The sequence below is a fragment of the Nomascus leucogenys genome, chromosome 18 (assembly GCF_006542625.1).
Source record: "Nomascus leucogenys isolate Asia chromosome 18, Asia_NLE_v1, whole genome shotgun sequence".
NCBI classification, from domain to species: Eukaryota; Metazoa; Chordata; class Mammalia; order Primates; family Hylobatidae; genus Nomascus; species Nomascus leucogenys.
In genome coordinates, this window is record NC_044398.1 from 38292899 (window position 1) to 38310104 (window position 17206).

The 17206-nt window shown below is 45.7% G+C and overlaps 1 long non-coding RNA gene across 1 annotated transcript; it reads left to right on the forward strand.

Moving 5' to 3' along the window:
• The first annotated feature begins 2971 nt into the window (after positions 1 to 2971).
• LOC100605621 lies at positions 2972 to 16943 on the forward strand. Its single transcript, XR_001114966.2, has 3 exons — positions 2972 to 3195; positions 6686 to 6800; positions 16201 to 16943. It is a non-coding gene; the product is annotated as an uncharacterized LOC100605621 (long non-coding RNA).
• The last annotated feature ends 263 nt before the right edge of the window (positions 16944 to 17206 follow it).

Sequence of the window (17206 nt, forward strand, 5' to 3'; positions counted from 1 at the left end):
AGGAAGGAAGAGAGAGTGGAGGAAGTGACAGGCTCTTTTCAACACTCAGTTCTCACAGAACTAAGAGTGAGAACTCATTACCATGAGGGCGGCACTGAGCCCTTCATGAGGGATTTGTCTCCGTGACCCAAACACCCCCCTCTAGGCCCACCTCTCACATTGGATATCAAATTTCAACATGAGATTTGAAGGGGACACATGTCCATAATATGTCACTCACACACAAAGAAACACACACATGATCACTCAGACACACATATACACTGGAACACATATGGCACACACAGTAACATAAACCTATGTACGTGTGTTCACATTAGACATATAACATGCTCACACATACAAATTCACACACATATTTACTTAACCACACACACATACATGCACACAAACTCATGCCAGATTAATTAACCATACATAGGCTCACATACATACAGTCATCAGCCAACATAAAATGACCCTGCTCCCCAATGTGGAAAATCTCTCCTTCTCTCCCCTATCTCAAGTCCCCACACTGACCCTGTTTAGGCTCCTCAGCCCTCCACAACCCCACCCCACCCCACCCCTCCCCTCTCCTCTACTCACTCCCTTGCTCAGTTCCTGTGACTCCAGACACTTCACTGCTCCCGGACACGCCCAGCATCCTCCCATCACGGGCTCTGGGCTCTCGCACTTGCTCTTCCTTGTGCCTGTTCCAGGCTTTCTGCTAGGTTCCTGTGTGGCTCCCTCTCCTTCTGGTCTCCTCTGAAACATCACCTGGTCAGAGGAGCCTGCCTGGCACCCCCAGGAAAAGAGCTTTCTTTGGCCCCACAGCTCTCTGTCACCTTATCCTGCTTTATTTTTCCATGATAGCATTTACCACCCTAGGCTGTATATAATGTCTGTGTGAGTATCTCCTGGGTTTTCCTGTATCTGTCTTCTCCTTAGATGTAAGCTTAGGTGGGTAGGGACTTCCTTCGTTCCTTCCACTTCATTATATCTCTAGTGTCTAGATCAATGTTTTACATATTAACAAGCACTCGGGAAATAATGGGTAAATAGCTGATGAACACGTTGGGCTCAAAAAGGCGTTACTCCCTCTGGGAGCTGCCTCCTCTGTGCTCCCAGGATCTCTGCAGTTCCAAGGTGGCTGGTTCTCTCCCACTAGGACTCTGAGAGTTGCCTCTTCCTTCTCCATTTGCACAAACCATGCTTCAGCCTCAATCAGCCTGATAAAATGTTCACCTGCCATCTCTCTGCTCTGCGACACCCTGGCACTTCACTCATTTTCTCCAACAAGCTTCTTACCACTTCCCTCTGTGGCTAATCTCTTCCCACCCTTGGTCAGTCTCATCAACTCTATTCCTTTGAATCCCAAATACTAAACAGTTCAAATAGGTGATGGATTGAAAATAATCCCAATATTCCACAAGCAACATCAACATCCCCCACATACCCAGCACTGAGGAATATCCTCCTCTCTAGAATGTGAGGCCACTGTATGGAGGAAGACACCACAGTGCTCTACTGAGCCATGAAAGTCACAACTGACCTAAACAGAAGACTATGTCCCCTGGCTAAAAGAGGAAATAGTATAAGTGCACCCTTTTTTAACAAATAAATACAAAGACTTGCCTTACAAAAACAAGAGGGGGCGGCCAGCACAGAAAATAAGTGGGTCACTGGGGGATGGAAGGCAGTTCAGAGAGAGATGACACCATGGAGAATTGTTAAGTGGCAAAGTAAACAGCAAGTCTGGGAGGAAAGGAGACTCAGCCAACAAATTATGCTGAAAAATTATATTCGCTATTTTTTTGAATCAACTTTGGTCTCACTTCATGTAAAACAATTAAGAATATTTTCATAATGGTTCAGAGCTTATGCTTTAATGAAAAATGTGTAGAAAGAAAATATGTTAACATTTGTAATTACAAGGTGGTTTTTCTCAGCTTAAACAATATTAATCTTCACAAGCATTGAGAAACTTTGTCATCTTTTCTAATTTCACTGCTTTAAAAAAACTCACTGTTTTAATTTGCATTCCTTTGCTTTTCAGTGGAACTGGAAAAAAAAGCAAATGAGCAAGCAGTTTCCAGGGGAAGAAATGCAGAGGGATGATAAACATATGAGAAGATGTTGAGTCCTACTGTAATAAGGGAGCTACAACTTAAAAATGTGTAGTATACAGTATAGCATTTTTCACCCATGAGATAGGTAAGAGTTAAAAAGATGGACAATACCCAGTGCTGGTGAGGATGTAAGGAAATGAACACTTTTATTCTCTTTTGGAACAGTGTACCTTACCTTTCTCAAAAAGTTTGGTGGTACCCATTAAAGTTAAAAGTGGGCAGGCGCTTCCTAAAGAGTTTACTATCATCTCTTTCCTAGGGAACAGCCACATTATGTGCTATGTGCATAAAATAGCACCTAGAGAAATATTTATTGCAGCATTGTGTATAATAGAAATAAAGACAGGAGACTTTCCTAAGATCCATCAAAATAAAGAAACTACAACATAATCAAACTGTGGAATACTACACCACAAAAAAAAGAAAGAGATCTATACATACTGATAAGTGAATTCATATTAAATGAAAACACAAGATACAAGGAATAGACAGATGACCCCACTTATGTAAAAATTAAACACACTCCCTCAAAAGCACTGATCAAATTCTGTATTGTCTATGTATCAAAAGGCACAAAGGAGATCTGAAAACAATCACACCCAAGAGAAAACAATGTTGTCCTCAAGAAAGAGGAGAAAGATTAGGTGGGGCTGTGTGAGACTGAATTTTCCAAAGATGGCCAAACCAATCTATATCACAACCCACCTGCTCTTCTGATAGCACGACAGGGTTACTCTTCCTGAACTGGGGTGGATTTTGTAACTGCTTCAATCAACAGAATGCACAGGAGTGATGTTTTGTGACTGTCAGTGCCAGGTCATAAAAGATGTGACTTCCGCCTGGTTCTGGACTCAGCCACTATGTTGTGAGGAAGCCTAGGTCACATGGAGGGGCCACATAGATGTGTTCCAGGCAGCAGCCCCAGCAAAGGTCTCACTCAACCACCATATGTGTGAGTGAAGTTACCTTCAGATAATTTTGCTTCCCAGACTTCAAGTCTTCCAGCTGGGGTCCAAGACATCACAAGGCAGAGACAAAGCCGTCCTGGAATTCCCCACCCACAGAAACTGTGAGCATAAGAAAAGGTGTTTTACACACTAGTTTCTGGGGCAATTTGTTACAGGCCATGGTAATTCAATGGACTTTGATTTTCCCTTGTAATACTTAAATATGTTCTAGTGAGCTAGTTCGTTAACCAGCATCTGTGCTCTGTGCATCTTCCTGGCCCAGTCAGGGAAATCTGGGGGCCAGGTGAGCCCTGTGGTTTTCCCAGGACAACTTGGGAGGATGGTTCCCATCCTCACCCCATACGAAACAACTTACTAGATTGCAATGTTTATATACAGTTGCTTTTGTAAAGACAAAAGCTTTACAATTTGGGGCCCAAACAATGTTTTCCAAAGTCCCTTGAGTCAGGTCTTTCTTTCCCCAGAATCTATATACGTTCTTCCTAATCCTCTCAAAAATTATACACTGTGAACCCTCCTTAAAGATAGGCAGCTTGGCACTTCAGAGGGGTTTGATGAGCCTTGGGTAGGAGAGCTGGGAGAGAAGTGGCTTCCATCTCAGGCCTGGGGGCAGGGCTGCATGGCCAGGTTGCTCTGATGTTTCCTATGGGCTACTTCCCTGGGGCTAGCTTGGAGTGAAGCCCCTCCGATGGTGAGCAATTGTCCTCCTCACTCACATGGCCTTTGGGCTGCTTCTGTCTATGGGAAGAGCTTCTGCCCCAGACGCTCTGCTTGCTCCATGCAGATGCTCAGCTGAGACCACCCACACAGGGCTCCCACCCATCCCCCTGCAGCTCTCTAGTGGGTTTTCCAGCCCTGCCAGGAACCTCCGCGCCTCACTGCTGCAGCCAGCAGGGCTGGTTTGCAAACCCCCAAAAGGACAAACGCAGCACTTTCTTGGCGCTCTGACGCCTGGCCAGCTCATTGCACACATTGCATGCAAGCCCTAAACCTCATCCAAGAGGCCTGGAATATTTTCTAGTCTTAACTTTTCTTCCAAAACCTACTCTTCCCAGCCTCTGTTTTTCCCAGCTGAGGAGCCTAACAGGAAACAAAGCGGCCACAGCCACAGCAGGAAGTGGAGAGGCCGTGTCTCTCTTCACTTCTAATTCCAGAGCTTGGCTTGCACCCCGATCTGGGCTGTGGGGAGAATCACATCATTCATTCTGGGTCCATGGGAGTCCAGAAATAGTCTGTCCTTTTGGCCAAGGGGTGGTGTTTCGGTCTTAATTGTGGCATTTCTGTGGCGAGAGCCAGTGTGTAAAGGTGTTGCAAATGGGCAATGATCCTGCTCTTCTCTCCACACCGAAAGTGGGGCTCCTCTAGGGGGGCAGGTGCCTTGCCACCCTCCCAAAGTTCTCCTATTATCAGATTTAACACCCGAGGGCAGGGGAGAAGTGGGAAGCTGCCCGGATGCTGCGCAGCAGGTTTGCATGGAGTGGAGTTGGTGGTGTTCAGAGTGGGAATTTTTCCCAGCGAAGGTCAGTCCTCGGGGCTTAGGGATGACTTCATCGTGTGCTTGGGCTGCAGAGACAGTGCCAAAAGCTATCAGACAAACTGAGAAGTGGAGTAGGGAAGTACTATCTTTTGGGTTCATTTTCTCTTGCTTCTTGTAACTATTTTAAAAGAAGTGAGTCAGTGGACCACAGAAGGCTCGGCTCAGCTACGGGGAAATGTAATCCGGAGGACTCTTCTTCAGCTCCCCCAAGCAAATAGGAAAGGGAGTTTTGCTTTTGTTTTTCTTTAGACATAATAACAGGCTGCTCCTTTGGCGGGTTTGTTTGGCGCTGTCTCGGGTTTTGGCCTTCACCTCAGGGTGCCCACACAAATAGCCAAGGCCTTCCCTCTCATCAGGGAGCCAGGAGGGGGCTGGTCCCTGGGGCTGGGTCCTCAGTGGTGGCATGCTGTGCTCCAGGCCCCAGAGCCCCACCTGGCCCGGAGCCTGCCGCATTTTGCCCAGCTCTGGCCCAGCAGGGCTGTGAATGTTCAACAAGGTTGTGGGATGCGGAAGCATCTTCTTCCAACACACACTTCCTTGGAAGGGCAGCTTCAGCTGAGAGGAAAGACTCCTTGCTGGATGCCATGCACGTGACGCAGGAGCCCACACTGGCCACGTCCTGTGTATGTTCTTGGAGAGCCACGGTGGGAGCTCTAGGGAAAGGGGTCTTCTCTCTCTCTATGTCCAAAATGGGCTGGCTATGGGCCACGCTGCACACAGCCCTCAGGAGCCATTCCTGTCTTCTACTGAGCCAACTTTCCTGCAGCATGGCCCACAGCTCTGACTCGGAGGGTGAGACTCGGGGACTCAGAGGCCGACAGTGAGTCACCTTGATGTCTAAGTGTGTAAGGGTGAGACCCCAGGACCCAGAGGCCGACAGTGAGTCACCTTGATATCAAAGTGCGCTGTGCTTGATTCCATGCTCCTTTTAGCCCACATCCAAGATTAATGGATGTCTGTGGCTGGAAAGCAGCAAATACATTCACAGATAACTCCTGAGCAGAGCTGGGATGATTTATTTTAATCCCCACAATTGGAATAGCTATTTCAAAGGCATGGCTGAAGATACTTCTTCCCAGCCTGTCCTGCAGAGAGATGATGCAGTTGTTTAATGGATGACCCCAGTGTCCTGAGGAGGCCAGCAACTGTCCCTTCTCCCGCACAGCACCCAAAGTCTTGAATGGATCCCTGGCCCTCCTGGAATAAAGTATGCATAGGGTGGAGAACTTCTGGGAAGGTTGAATCAGGCCACATCAAATTCCTACAGGAAACTTCCCAAGAAAGGCCCCAGGCCAAGGCTTAGCAGCCAGAGGAGAAGCAGTCCATTCAGTCATGCCCCCTGCAGTGCAGTGAGACTAGCTGGTCATTGGCTGGGGCACTGGTTTCCAACACCCTATCTGCCATCCCCACCACACCTCCCCACCCCACCACACACAAACAGACACACACACACACACACACCACACCCTAGGCCTGTGAGCTTTGCTCTAATATGGAGGACTGGTTCAAACAATCCTCCACTGCTCCAAGTGCCAGCATGTTCACATGACTACCTCACAGAGGCAATAACTTTAGTGGAGCAGAACTGAGATCTGGCACATCCACAGCACAACAGGGAGTGGCTAGAGATGGCTGAGCAGTGTGGCTTCCACCTGACCAGCAAGCACCATGGCCATCCATATCCGGGGAAGAAAGGGACCTGCCAGCCATGGTGTGAAACAGGCAGTCAGCTGGGGCTCCCTTCTAAGGGAAAGGCAGCTCTCCTCAGAAGCCGTCCCAAATCCACCCTGGGTCTCAGGAATTTAACAAATATGACAAAGATGAGAAGGGAGAAAATATGAATTATTTTTTGCAAGGTAAGACTATAAGCATCTGCATATTTAAATTTTGATTCATGTTTTTGAAACAATTTCCTGTTTTGAAGATAACTCAGCAAATGCATTCTTACTTTATTGGAAACAGCATTTATTAAGCTATTTATGTAGCACAAATTCACAGGTCATGATACATTACAGTAAAATATCACCAAACAAGCCAAAAGGTTATTTTTTTCTATTATTTACCTGCCTTAGTGAAAGCGGTGTAAATGGCTCTTATCTGAACCGCAATGAATTCACATATTCAAGTTGGCTTCTTCGGAAATTTCAGGCCACAAATGGCAGTGATGCGACCAGGAGCAGTAACACGGTAGGTTCCACCACCCAACCCACAGCAAATTAAATCTATCACAATAAAGCCAAACTAAGAAAATTAAAAGGCAGAATAGCAGCAACTGGAAACTGATCTCTCAAGACCTCATTGATGAGCTTCTGGAAACAAAGCCTGCTTCCCCCACGTTGCAAGGCCTGTCTCCACAGGAGATATGTGTTGGAGAGCTTGGCTGCGTGGTGTGAGCACCAGATGTCTTAGCAGGACCCCAAAGTTCAATCCTTGGGAAGCCTGGGACTATTTTAAAATATAAGTGCCAAATATTTGGAATCGAACTAACTCAGATTACCAATGTGTAGCCCTCAGTCACATGTAAAAAATGGAAGTCAATATAACCAGTGTAACCTTTCCTCCATAAGAATGGCATAGTGACTTGCATTTTTAATGAGATTATGGCCAAGAGGGGCATCTAGTAGTGTGCTGGGGCCAGCTGGTACTGGCTAATGAGAACCAGTTGTTAAATCTTTCAAGAACTTTGCAAGCCAGTTGTTAAACACAGCCATTATCAACATTAAAAATAGTATAAACTTATAATTAAATTATATTAAACATGAAAGTAATAAATACTCAAACGCTCCACTTCCTAATTATTTTACTACATTTTAAGACACAGTGGCAGCTTGTTAGAGGGCTTGGTGGGAGTATTTACACCATGGTAACAAGCAAAGGCTAAAACCAGGGGCTTCCTCCTCCCTGGCCAGGAGCAAGTGGTTGAATATTTACCATCACACTACTGGGGATTCCCATAGGAGATGACCTGAGCTAACAGTTGTGGCTGTGAATATAAACCCTCAAGCAACCTGTTCCCCAATAATGCTAGCTTTCTAGAGCAGTTCCCATCATATGGGCTGCATATTAATTGGTCAGGGAAATGCTCAGAACCCTCCCACCTGCACATGAGTCTGTCGTCCAAAGGACCACCAGGATCACTAAATAGTGAAAAGGAGATCCTTATTGGTGATAGCAGTTGGTGAACTGTAAAGAGACAGTCTCTGGCAAGTACCAAGATGCTCTCTCTTCGAAGAGGGGAAGGGCAATTTGGGTTTTACAGCTCACAAGGCTGGTATCCTATGTATGCAGCAGGTTTGGAGGAAAGCTGTACACATTTATGAGGAGAGTCAAGTGCATGCACAGTGGGTAAACATGTATGTCACATACATCCCATGTTCACTTTGGGGCAGGGTTTTAGCATTCAAAGAAGTAGAATTTGGCTTTTTATGACAAAAGGTGAACTATATGACACAAAGACAGTTTGTGCACAGCCTCTGTAAGCTGCTGAAAATGGCTTAAAGTCTGCAATTGCTTATCAAGAAAGAATGTTGGTAAGGGCATCCTCTGTCCAATCAGAGTTGCAGTGACTGGGTTGTAAATCAGACTTGGGAGGGGTCTGATAGCACCATTGTTAGGGAGTTTGGAGCCATAGGAATATAGAGATTACTCATGCCAGCCAGGCCCTGAACCCTAACCTGTAGGTAACTTTGTTTCCTTAACCTTGGTGTCTGTCTTAGTTGATACAGCGCTGTTTATTTTGATCTTTCGGATTACAAGTCACAATTTAGGAAGGGTGCTCCATCATCATTTCACGATTCTCACTATAGCCCAGACAGGCAGGCAGAGCAGTGTTCTTTCCCCTTTAATAAATGAAGAAGCTGAGCCTCAAACAGATGAGGGGGCTTCCTGGGTTCACACAGATCTAAGGGTGGGAACCTAGCTTTTTCAGTGACATTAGCTAGATGTGGTGGGCACTTCTCATTAGAAAAACAAGAATTAAATCAACGTGAGGTCCAGAACTGGTGTACCCTGTTGGAAAAATAAATTGAAACTAATGTTCTGGCAATAGGTAGCAAAAACTTTAAACCTATGGTACCATCTGTCTTGACAGTCTTACCTCTAGAAATTGACCCCTTAATAAATTAAAACTGTGCCTTTGTTAGCCCATTTTCATCAGCCCATGTTCAACACAGCGTTGTTTATGGATGAGTGAACTCAGAGGCAACCTAAGTGCCTGAGGTGGAGGTTGGGCTAAGTTGGTTTGCTTGCATCATCCTCACCTGGAAACTTGTTAGAGATGCAAATTCCCAGGCCCCACACCAGGCAGACCTGCCGGTTGGGAAACTCTGCAGTGAGGCCTGGCAATCTGTGTTTCAATCAGCCTTCCCTGGATTGATTCTGGTGCCTGCTAGAGTTTGAGGACTCCTAGGTTAAGTAAATTATGGAACAACTAAACAATGGAATGCAATGTAGTGAATAAAGCACATGGGAAAATCTGTTCACAATATTATGATTACAAGCATATACCAAATAATCCCAGTTATATAAAACCTAGAACATGCATGCATATATACACACATGTAAAGTCTGAAATTTTACATGACAAGGCTTAGCAATATTTCTTTGTACGAAAAAGAGATTCTCATCCTTTTGTTAATCTTTTTCTATGATAATTGTGTAAGAAAATAAGCAATAAATTACTTCCAGCTTTATTTAAAGGCTAATGAGGCTGGAAAAAACATATAGGCCCACAAGCAAGATTTTACAAAGCCCCATGACTCCTGGCCACTCTGTCTTAAGATGATCCACACCAGTCCCCTGGACAGGTCTCTCAGCCTGGATCTCTTGAATGGACATCAGCCTTTGGGTCCCAGAGCATTCAGTTCACTGGGTGCAGAAAAAGGGCTAGGTTGAGGAGTGGAAACCTGCCATTGACCACAAGGGGTTACAACCTAACTAGCTGGGAAGAGGCTCCTGGGAAAGATGTGACATTTGTTTGCAAGGAAACATAAACAATAACAGATGAAGGCAGTGACATGTGGCTCAGGGTGAGCCTGATCAAAGCCAGCTGGGCAAGCAAGCTCCAGGCCTGGCTGCAGGAAGAGATACCCTAGGGGCAGGCTTGGCTGGAGAGGGTCTGTGGGGGAGGCCAGGGCAGCCTCTCCAGCTGTGGGGACTGCCCCAGGGAGTGTGGCCAAGAATTCCAACCCTTTTGGGGGAAGTTGGGTATGACTGAGGCGTCAGACACTTGGGACCTGAATTAGCTGTTCCAGCTGCTGGGAGGGATGGCCCACCCAGAACTGTCTTCTTAGCCCCATGGTTGTAGAACAGAAAACAGCATTTACCTACCACCAACCAGATGCAGAACACACATGCCTTCAAGAATACATGGATTCCAGCCAGGATGGACATGACTTGCCACAGGCAGGCTAAACTGTTCCCTTTCAGTGACTTTCTAAATGGGGTGGTAATTTCATTACGTCATCAAGTATGATAGTCCCGGAGCAGATGATTTTTGAGCCCCTCTTCCCCATTTTCCAGGTGAATTTGCTCAAAGGTCATAGAGCTGCTGAGTTGTGTAGCAGGCGTTGGAGCCAAAGGCCCATGTCCATCTACAGAGTGCAGGCTTTCTCCATCCCAGCAAGCAGGATCCTCATCCGTTCCCACCTGAGCCCTCCCAGTGCCTCCCTCTGCCCTCCCCAGCTCAGGACACCTGCCCCAGCCCACAGCTCTTCCAGCCACCACCATCCATCAATTCCTCTAAGCGGCAGAGCCCCATAAAGATCCAGTGTGAGCCCAGACTTGATATTACCATGTCTCCATCCTGCAAAGGTGAACACAGCTCTACAGTGGTTATTTCAAACTGTGCCAGGCAAATGCTAAGCACATATTGTAAATTATCATTAATTGAGGAGATGTTTCCTTTTGGGCGGCAGAATGCCTCACTGGTTCTGTGGACAATTGCTGAAGCTTAGAAGTTACTGTACACCCACAAGTTTTCTCAACTGGCCTGGGCCCAAATACAACCTTGCGATGTTCTCTCTCACAGCTTTCAGACGACAGCACAGACTCCCCACTCAGAATGGGGCAGTGGAAGGGGGGCTCCCTTCCAGCCCCCAGGTGATGTCTGAGAATGTGACCTGCCCCCGCCTGCAGGTTCCAGGTGTCAAAGTCACCTCCTGTCACCGCCCTCTGATTTTGTTCTTTTCTTCCTCCCCTTTTTACCATCTCTTCCCTAATGTTGGGTGACTCATTACCATGCCCATTTAGAAAGTCACTGAAAAAAGATGCATTTAGCTTGCCTAAGACCATCTCATGCCCTTCCTGGCTGGAATCCATCTTTCCTTGAAGGGACACTGAGGGTTTTAAGTGGCAAAACTTCCCCAAACTATCACTCTTTGGACATTATTTTCTTTCTACAAAGCTTCACTCCCTTGGAACTTGTGGAAACTCTTTTTGAAGGCAGATCCCCTTCCTGCCAACCAGCTCTTCTGCCCAACTCCTTCTCTAGGAAGTAGTGTCAGTGGCCTCGGGCTTTTTTTTAGGAGGAGTGCCCTAGGGTTCAGGGGCATAAAACCCTGCATGTGTTTGTCTACAGCTTTGCTCACTCCTCAGGGCTGAGCCGTAGTAGATCCATGGCCACCATGGAGAGCTAAGAGTTTCTGGATTCAGTGCCTGCTGTTGCTCCTAGAGATTCCTATCCCGACTGAAGGCTGGTTCCATATCTGTTCACCCAGGTAGTGGGGATAAAAGCCATCTCTAAGAGAGCTACTCCCAAGAAAGAGAAGAGCAATGAATGCACCCTCGCCCTCCCCCACTGACTCTCTCAACACCCACGGACCCCTGAGCCTAACATATGCCTGTGCCCATGGCTGTGGTCGCAGCGTCCCCACCTTCACCTCACTCAGACATTGGGCTGGCTTTGATCTCTAATCTTAGCTTGTTTTCACCACATTGCTACCCTGTTTGCCTTTCTGGTCTCACAGTTCATTCTATCCATGTTGCTCTCCTATCTGGGGGCTCTCTCAACCAAGTTCACCCACAGAAGCAGCAGAAGCAGCTCTGACCTCTCTGTCTCCAAGAGCAGCCTGGCATAATCAGAGCCAAACCTGAGGTGTAAACTCAAAGAGGCCAGGGAGAAACATGCTTGTGTTCCAATGTCAGTGCTCCAGAAACCCTGGAGACCAGGCTCCCCAGTAACACTAATGCTCAGACTTCTTCCACACTGGGCATGCCACATGCAAACTGCAGTTTTAGGAGTAAAAATTCTATCTGCCCCTAGAAAAATTCTTGTGTCTGTGCCAAAAGAATATACACAAGAATTTTTGTTACATGTGTTTTACAGTAACAAAAAAACTAGAAATGGCACGCAATAAAAGACTGAGTAAACCATTGGAAATGATGTCAATTAGGAAAAAAATAGCAAAATGTTTAAAAGGCAAAAAGCATTGGTGAGCATGTGGGAAAGGATATTGCTTTAGACTGCTGGCAGGACAGTGAATTGATAGGAATTCAGTGATGAAGATTTAGGCAGTAACTACTGCAACTTTTATTTTCCGTTTCTCCCTATGGTAATTATCTTAGCTAGTTTCCTAACCTCTTTTTTTCTTTTTCTTTTCTTTTTTTTTTTTTTTTTTTTGAGACGGAGTTTTGCTCTTATTGCCCAGGCCGGAGTGCAGTGGTGCAATCTCAGCTCTCTGCCACCTCTGCCTCCGGGGTTCAACTGATTCTCCTCCCTCAGCCTCCCAAGTAGCTGGGATTACAGGTGGGCACCACCATGCCTGGCTAATTTTGTCTTTTTAGTAGAGGCAGTGTTTCACCATGTTGACCAGGTTGGTCTCAAACTCCTGACCTCAGGTCACCTGCCCTCTTCGGCCTCCCAAAGTGCCAGGATTACAGGCGTGAGCCACTACACCCAGGCCCAACTTCTTTTTGAGCAAACATAGTCATTTAAATTTGGGAAGAAAATAACCCATTTTATCTAGATGTTCAAATTATTTCTATAAAAATATTCTTTATAGTTGCTTATACTATTTGGATATTTTTAATGGAATAGCAACAAATGTTTACTAAGCACCTACTCTCTGCCCAGCACTGTCCTGGCAGTGAAAAAGACAAAATCCTTGTCCTAAAGAAGCTGGCATTACTGTGGAGGATGAAAAAAAAATAGATGGATACAAGCATAAATACATAACATAATGCCAGTGGCAATAAGTGCCCTCATGATAAATATAGCATGGTAAGTGAATATATAACTAAAGGAGTGTTCTCAGGGGAGGCCTCCCTGCAGAATAATGTGGGGGAAGAACATTGAGTGGAGAGAGTGATCTGTCATTTGAGAATCTGGAGAAAAAGCTTTCCAGGTAACAGAAACAGCAAGTGCAAAGACCTAGGCTAGATATGGCATTTTTAAAGTCTAGTAATTCCGTGTGACTCTTTTATACTTTCCATTTGCCTGCCAAGGATTCCCCTCTGTCCAACTTTCTGTTCATTTCACCTGAAAAAATATATATATATTTACAATAATTGTTTAAGTCCTTGACTGCTAATTTCAACATTTGGATTATCATGGGTTTACTTCTACTGTCTGTTTTCTCTTGTTAAGAGTCATGTTTTCCTGCTTCTTTGATTGCCTGGTATTGTTCCTTTAAACATTGTGGATGATGCATTATAGAAACTCTGGATTCTGTTATCTGCCTTTGAAGAGTGTTAATGCTTAGTTGTTCTATGTTTTTTTAGATTCTGTATTTGTCTACTAAGCATCCATTAATTACAGGGCCAAACTAACAGCTACTGTTGTATATATCTGCCCTGCAGTCCAGTTTCCCTAGGTGCCCGAAAAATCTTATCCCTGGCTGGGCACAGCGGCCCACACCTCTAATCCCAGCACTTTGGGAGGCCAAGGCAGGTGGATCACTTTAGGCCTGCCTGGCCAACATAGCAAAACCCCATCTCTACTAAAAATACAAAAAGTAGCTGGGAGTGGTGGCATGCACCTGCACGAGAATCGCTTGAACCCTGGGTGCAGCCTGGGTGACAGAGTGAGACTCCATCTCCAAAAAAAAAAAATTTAGCCCAAACTTTCTCATCAATCCTGAGTGTGTGCCCCAACCACCTTCTTTACCTAACTCTCACACACCAAGCCAGTATTTCCCCTGCCCTAAATCACCCAGGGCCAGTCATTCAGACAACTGGAGACCAGAGCCCACCAACCCTATCCACACTAGCCAGTACTAAGTTGCTTCCCCTTTCCTGCCTTGCTTTTCCCATGGAAAGCTCAATAAAGGCTCTGGGCCATGCTTTTCTCTGGCTCTTTCTACCTCTTGACCAAACCTGGTGCTTCCTCCCTGTGGCCTCTTGGGACATGGTATGTCCCCTTCTCTTAGGAAATGTAAGTACTGTAATAAATTGTTCCTTCAATGACATGAGCTCTCTGTGTTGTCTTTCAGTCACCTTTAAAATTAAGGCCTGGGCACAAATCATTAGTCTGGCAAGTTACATCACTGGTAAGTTACCTTGATTCTAGAGAATCCTGGTTTTAGGCTGTGTTGGATGGGTCTATTTCAGTTCTGTCTCTAGTCCTAGAGCACAACCGCTAGTCTTGGTTTTCATGGGAAGCCAGCTGTGCTTACCAAGTATATTAGGGTTCTCCAGAGAAACAGAACCAACAAGATGTGTGTGTGTGTGTGTGTGTGTATATATGTGGGTGTGTGTGTGTGTGTATATATGCATATATAAACAGGTTTATTTTAAGGAACTCGCTCACACAATTATGAAGCTGGCAAGTACAACGTGCAGTTTGGGCCAGCAGGCTAGGGACCCAGGAAGAGCTGAGGTTGCAGTTCCAGCCTGAAGGCCACATGCTGCAGAAGTCCCTCCTGCTCAGACTTTGCTTTGTCCGTGCCTTCGAATAATTAGATGAGGCCCACCCAAGTTATGGAGGGCAATCTGCTTGACTCAAAGTCCACCAACTTAAATGTAAATCTCATTCACAAACACCCTCACAGACACATCCAAAATAATGTTCGACCAACTATCTGGGCACTGTGGCCCAGCCAAGTTGGTACATACAATTAAGCATCACACTAAGTCCTTCTATTAATACTTTGGCAGGATTTAAACTTCAAACTTTGTCTCTCAATGGCAGGACAGCTGCTGAAATCTCTGCTCAGCTCTTTTTAGCCTTCCAGCTGTTGTTTTCCACTGAGCCCCTTGGCATTTCATTCTGTGCATGCCAAGTTTAGGAGTCAGCCATCAATTTAAGGAGAATTTTGAAGCAGAGTTGGGGTCTCTTCCACAATCAAAAGTTGCTTCCTTTCTGGGATTGTTCCCCTAAATTCTAGCCACTATGACAGCATCAAGCCGCAACCTCTGTCTTCCTAGCACAGTAAGATTGTCACATCCCGCTTAAACTCTCTTGCCCTGTATGCAGTATAAACGGGAATGGGTCCTCAGAAGTCGATCTAAATAAATGTGGAGCTCACCTACTTCTTTTCTTTTAAGGGCCAATTACTCACCGGATCCTCCTTTGAAGCCAAGGTCTAGTGTCTTTTGGCAGCTCTGGTAAATTGTGTTCTCTCGTCTGATCTGTCCTTTTTTTGCTCTGTCTGCTCCTGGAACACCTATTAAATGAGCACTAGAACTCCTGGATCTTCCCTCCACGTCTCTCAACTTCCATTTCACAGAATCACCTATTGTCTTTCTGCAACTCGCTTTGTGAAACAGAAAACTGATTTCACAAAATCCAGAAAACCAAATGGCTGAACACATTAGCACCTTGTTTCTCCATAGACTTCCTGACCCTCCTTCTACTCAGCCGCAGCCTTGCGCACAGCAATGACCTTACTTACCTATCCCAGCTTGCCGCGTGATTTCATGCTTCCAGGCATTGGCATGCCAGGTGCTGGACACCCTGCCAGGTGCCAGATGCCCTGTCTGCTTTTCTGACCAACAAACTCCTTTGTGTCCAGACAGAGATGTTGCTCTGCTGGCCACTGTGATTTTCTCTTTCTCCTGGGATCCAACAGCACCCTGTTCACACCTCAAAAGCAGCACTCACTTACCCTGTTTGCCTGTGGTTTCCTCTGTTAAGGCCACATCTGTGTCTTCTTTGTTTTTCCCCATGGTGTCTCATACCGTACTTTAGAAGAGGGAACATTTATAGAGCACCTACACATTTTGGACTCTATTCCAAGTGTTTTACATGCAATAACTCTTTGGCAAGTCATAGCAACCTCCTAGGGCCATCATCATCATTACAAACGAGAAAACTAAGATGAAGTTGAGTCACTTGTCAGGGGTTGCGCACAGATAGTAAGCAATAGGCCAGGATGAATTAGACCTTAGCCAGCTGGATTAGAGCCCACACTCTGAACTGTGAGAAGGAACGATTCCATCCACAAAGGGGCAAACTGATCATAATGGTGGGTTGTTAGAGTGCATGCAGCTGTGTCTACAAAAGCTAGGCTACGAGTGCAGCTATAATTTACATGAGTAAAGTATCCACAGGGTATAACAGGTGCTTGCCACCATCCTCTGAGAAGGTTTTCTCCTGTTGCATTGTGTCTTATTTTCCTTTTGAAACTGACCATTTCCTTATGTTCGTCAGTGCCACTTCCATCCGGACAGAAGGAACCCAGGTCAAGGCTGACAGGAGGAGCAGGAGCCATCAATGAGAGCAGACCTCAGAAGCCCACGGAGGTGAGAGAAGCACAATCCACAGCCCCATCCTCTGAATGTTGTGGGAAGAAGTCCACAAAATACCGCCCCTTGGAGTGAGTCAGTAGCAGAGCCCTTGCTGCTGGCTGCAAATACCCCATCAGAACATGTTTGGGGTGATTCTTGGACCTGGTTTCAATTTCTTTTCTGCCAGTCAGCAGTTGTGCTTGACTCACAATTTGTTGCCATCTCTTGAATTAAACTCAGGAAACAGGATAAAGATCAGAACCACATCTTAAAAGCTTCCTTATGGTTCCTTTTTTGCTAAGATAAATAATGAGCAGCTCTGATGCACCTCTCTGGAGAGCTCAGAGCACACTACCAGGAGCTCCTAGCCGCAGAGTGAGCACAGGGGGCTGGTGTTCTCTTGATGAGGAAAGACAGCAGTGTCCAATCTACCCTGCCTTGCACGGAGCCCCAGGTGCTCTCCTGGACTGTGTTGCTACCTAAAGCACATGGCAATTGCGTGATGCTAACCAGAGCAGCCCTTCACTCATTAGAAACATCTGCTTTGCATTATTTACACAGGAAAAGTTTTCCTTTTTCCTGAGCCTATCCAGTTCAAACTTAAGTGGGATTTGCCAGCTATCTGGCTAATTTTATGAGCAATAATAAAGATTGGTGAACACTTGGTTTTTGTATAATTATAATCAATTTTATGTTAAACTTAGCTTAAAAGAAATTTATCTTCATGAGAAAAATAGACAGACTTTAGTGAGGACCAATCTACAAAATGCCTGACCAGAGTTCTTCAAAACTGTCAAGGTCATCAAAATCAAGGAAAGTTTCAGAGATTGTCACAACCAAGAGGAGCCTAAGGTGATGCTGTGACTAAATGTCATGCGGTGGTCTGGATGGGGTCTCGGACCAGAAAAAGGATACTAGATAAAAACAGG